The 5,042-nt window shown below is 32.8% G+C and overlaps 1 pseudogene; it reads left to right on the forward strand.

The window, feature by feature from the left end:
* Positions 1–2,576: 2,576 nt before the first annotated feature.
* LOC149496248 (uncharacterized) lies at positions 2,577–4,821 on the forward strand (annotated as a pseudogene).
* Positions 4,822–5,042: the final 221 nt, after the last annotated feature.

Raw genomic sequence — 5,042 nt, forward strand, 5'->3', positions numbered from 1 at the left:
AAAAGTGGTTGCTCAATTATTGGAGTTGATCTTTATAAAGCAACTAAGGGTGTTTTGGTCTTTTCCCACAATTGGATGGCTAAGATTAAGTCAAAAGTAATCTCATCTAATGGCTAAAAATATTCTCCAATGCAATTCCTTCAAAATATTATTTATCTCCACAAATTTCTCAAATTACTCCATAAAAATAATTCCTCAAATTTCCTTAATTAATAAAGTATCATAATTCACTATTCACTAATTATCTAAATTCTCCAAAAATATTCATTACTTACTTTTTACCCATAAAAATAATGCATACATACTCCAAAGATATTAAAGAAAATATAAAACATATATAGTAATTTTTCCGGACCAAAATAATATCAACTCCCAGACCGGTAGTACTATTCACAAACTAGTCATACTATTGACAGACCGGTGGTACTATTCATAGACTGGTAAATCACTATCCATTCATAGTTAATTATACTCAATATCTTCCTCAGATCTAAATAAAATATTATCCCCCTCTCTGTAGCACTATTCATGACCCGATAAAATAATATCATTTTAAGATTCGAAAATTTTGGGGCGTTACAATCTGGACTACCATGATCTCCCTTAACTCCCCCATTAAAATCTCCATTAAATCATTCAACTCGCTCATTTAATCTTTTTGACCTATCCCCAGCAGTCACATCCCTATCTCCACCATTATTTACCTCATCCTTAACTGTCAATTCACATATACTGGACTGAGCTCTACCTTGTGAATTTACTTTTCTAGCCTTAAATATCCTAAGTTCAGTATATATTTCAACCCCTTTGTTTGGCCATCTCAAGCATGTCAGACAATGACTCACTCCACACTAGTATAAACCCATGTGCAAATGTGTCACCTACAGCTTTAAAGCGCACTATTGTTTTAATATCCATCTCTTTCTAGATTATTTTAATAAAAGAGTCCAAACATAAATTAGGCACATCTATCTCTACTTGCATAAAATGCCCCCCACATATTCCCTAGGTATACCCCTCTCATTACTTAAGAAAATACCACCATAGTAGACATCAATTACAGCCTTTGCCATCCTTTAAAAAAAATTATACTTCTTTTAGTAAAAAAAATATTATTTCTTTATAGGTCAGGTCAACATGCAAACAAAAAATCAATAAACATACACCAATACAACAAAACCCCATATGTCCTGTTCCCATAAATCAGTGACATCGATATAAAGCTTCATAAAATGGTCAAAAAGCAATCCCTTTTTCAATTTTCAATTTTCTCATGCAATCGATATGACCCAAAAGAGCTACCTTAGATTCGATGTGTATTCCATCCAAAGAAACAAAAAAATAAAAATGCTTCCTTGGATATTTTAGAAGAAAATGAAAAAGAAAAGCGATGAAAACAAAAAAATGCATCAAAACGCATCTCAGTTCAAGGGTTTTTGATATTAACCTTCTTCGACAGAAATGAAGTCAAGAACATGTCCTCTTTCAGATTTTCTTAGATCACTCACTCCATTCAACAATTCATTAAGGATTTGTCATGCGAATCACTCTCTAGGGATTTCTTTCTTTGAGAGAAAAGGGATTGGGAGATACGTCTTCGTTTGGTGTTTTACTTGAAATGACTGTTGGCTTGCCTGAAAATCAATAGTAAGGGCACCGTCATTTCGTAAATCACTGCCCCTATTTTTTATACATAAATCCAATGTGAAAATATATGTGTCTTCCTATTTGGCATCATTTTAAATCATCAATGAGCCTTTACCGTCCTATTTGTATTTTAGGCATACCATGTAGGACGGCGACACTCGATTGAAAAAAATTTGTGGGTTACACTTGATTGCAAAACTTTTCCATTGAGACACTAAAATTGAAAATTTTCAAAAGTTCAGATACTAAAGTTATAATCAAGCCATTTAAATTATTTAATTGCCTTCTTCTTTTAATAATAAAAAAAAACTTAAGGAGGCAGTAGGTTGAATTCAGTATACAAGCAAAACAATTTGAGATTTTATTTAAAATTTGAATTTGAATATTAGTGTGTCTGTGTGTGTGTGTGTATTTAATTAATATGTTGCCAAAGTGACCTCTCTAAAATTAATTAATTTATTTAAAATATATAAGCAGTTGAGTGTATGTGATTTATGTAAATATTAATTGCCGAAAGGAAAATCTATATTTAAAATGTATAAACATGCACTTATGGTAATAAACATGTGATAGTTATTTGATTTTACATGTGAATAATGAATCAAACCAAAAGAAGATTATTTGTTTGACATATTACTTTATTTTCAGTGTTTGATTACTACATCAAGGTATCACTTACAAGTTAATATTTTATCCAAAGATGAAACATTAATGGAGTGCTCGATATCTTGAGATGGAGTTTGCCTTTATTTGAATTTATTATTCCATTATGGTTTTGCTTAGGTACTTATGTGAGTCTGTTTGTTTTATTATTTTGCAGGGATTTAGTTTCTACTAATGCTGCTAATATCATTGTTAACTTCATTTCTATGTTAAATGGCATGAATTTTAAGACATGACAAGGGAGTGTTCTGGTCACTCTCAAAGTCATGGACCTACACTATGCATTACAAGTTCCCAAGCCTACTAGTCTTACTGACATGAGTACCTCTAATGAAAAGAGAGAGATGGAAAAGTGGGAAAAGTCTAATTGCATAAGTCTTATGGTCATCGAGTGTGGCATTCTAAAAGCCTTTAGGGGACCTTGTCCGATCGAGTTGATACAACTAAGGCTTTTCAAGAGGACATTGAAAAGATGTTTGCTAAGAATGAAAAGCTTAAAACTAGTACAACCTTAGCAAAACTCTTGTCAATGAGGTACTCAGGCAAAGGAAACATAAGGGAGTATATTATAGAAATATTATCTTGCTTTAAAATTGAAAGCAGTCAAGTTGGGTTTATCTGAAGACTTGTTAGTGCATTTATTTTTAATAGTCTTCTAGCACAGTTCAATCAGTTCAAGGTGAGTTATAACTGTCAAAAGGACTTTTAGTCCCTTAACAAGCTCATCTCACACTGTTTTCAGAAAGAAGTAAGATCAAACCAAGAAAAGATGCACAATGGTCATTTAGCGTCCACCTGAAAGGACAGGACGAAAGCCAACAAGAGAAAGAAGTATAAGGAAGTTTTAGAAATAGCACCATAAAAGAAACAACATAAGGAGCCTACTAAAGATGCTTATTCTTCTGTGGAGCTACAGATCATAAGAAGAAGCAATGTACAACTGTGACGCATGGCATGCAAATAGAGGTATGCTTCTTAACTTTGTTTGTTCTGAGGTTAATTTGTCTTCAGTAACTAGACACACATGGTGGATGGATTATGGTGCAGCAACTCACATTAGTGTGTCTATGTACGTTTGCCTAAATTACCGAAAGCCTAATGATTGTGAAAGCTATATTTATGTTGGTGATGGCAAGTCGATGGAGGTTGAAACTATTGGGACTTTTAGATTATTATTAAGAATTGGTTATTATTTGGATTTGTTTGAGACTATCGTTGTGCCGTCTTTTAGATGTAATTTGATTTCTGTTTTAGTATTGGATAAATTTGGTTATTATTGTTCATTTGAAAATGGAAAATTTAGTCTTTTTTAAGATTCAAATTTATTTGGTTTTGGTTCTTTATCAGGTTATGATAATATATATTTGCTTGACATAATTGCTTCATTCAATGACTCCTTGCATGTTAATGTAATAAGTAGAAAGCATAGATTAATGTAATAAAAAATGTTAGGCCTAACAGTGGTGGTGGATACTATGGCAGAGATGACGGATTAGGTGAACAATGTCCAAGTCCATTTGTAAATTTCCTAGAAAAATGTGGTATTGTCGCACTAATACACTATATCGAGTTTGCCCACTATGAATGGTGTTGCTAAAAGACAAAACAGAACACTTAAGAACATGGTAAGGAGTATGATTTAGTCATTCTACCTTACTTGAATCCCTTTAGGGGAGAGGCATTAAAGACTATACTATATATACTCAACAGAGTGCCAATTAAGGCAACTGAAAAAACCCTTATGAGATTTGAACAAGTAAAAAGCCTAGTTTAAAGCATTTTCATATTTGAGAATGTCTAGCTCAGACAAGACCTTGTAGGCTAAATAAAAAGAGGACCATCAATTGTTATTTCGTCGGACACCCTAAAAGGTCCAAGGATTATAAATTTTATGATCCCACTACTTAGTCTATTTTTGAGACAAGTAATGCTAGATTCTTTGAGGATGTTGTGTTTGCGGGGGAGAAAGACTTAAGGACTTTGTTTTTGAAGAGGGATATATTGATATTCCTCTAATTGCTATATTGACAATGATCAGAAATAGTTTCCTATATTTGACATAGTCCAAAAAGCAACTCCAGATCAATACAATGTCATTGAGCCTCCTCCTCAACCTTAAGAAGTTGTTTCCGAAGAACAAACTCTACAGCCTCAAGAACCATTGCCATTAAGGAGATCCACTACAGAGAGGAGAAATGCAATTCCAAATGATTATATTGTATTTCTCCAAGAACATGATGCTGACATTGGATTGATGGAAAATGATTTAATCAATTTCCAACAAGCGATGAAAAGTTCTAACTCTTAAAGTAGATAGATGTCATGGATGAAGATATCAAGTCTATGAAGGATAATGACGTAAGGAATATTGTCCCATTGCTTGAAGATGTGAAGCTCATTGGTTATAAATGGATATTTAAAACCAAGAAGGATTCAAAAGGTGATGTGGAAAGATATAATGCACTTCTTGTTGCTAAATGCTTTACACATAAAGAAAAGCGTCGATTATAAAGAGACTTTCTCTCGAGTTTCATCGAAAGGCTCTTTTAGAATTATAATGGCATTAGTAGCATATTTTGATCTTAAGTTACATCAAATGGATGTCAAAACAATGTTTCTCAATGGCAACATTTATGAAAAGATTTATATGGTGCAACCAGAAAACTATGTATCAAGTGATCCAAAGTCAATGGTTTGCAAGTTAAAGAAATCCATCTATAAGCTTAAACAGG

This window comes from Jatropha curcas, chromosome 5 (assembly GCF_041381405.1).
Source record: "Jatropha curcas cultivar XTBG-Jc1 chromosome 5, XTBG_Jcur_1.0, whole genome shotgun sequence".
Classification (NCBI taxonomy): domain Eukaryota; kingdom Viridiplantae; phylum Streptophyta; class Magnoliopsida; order Malpighiales; family Euphorbiaceae; genus Jatropha; species Jatropha curcas.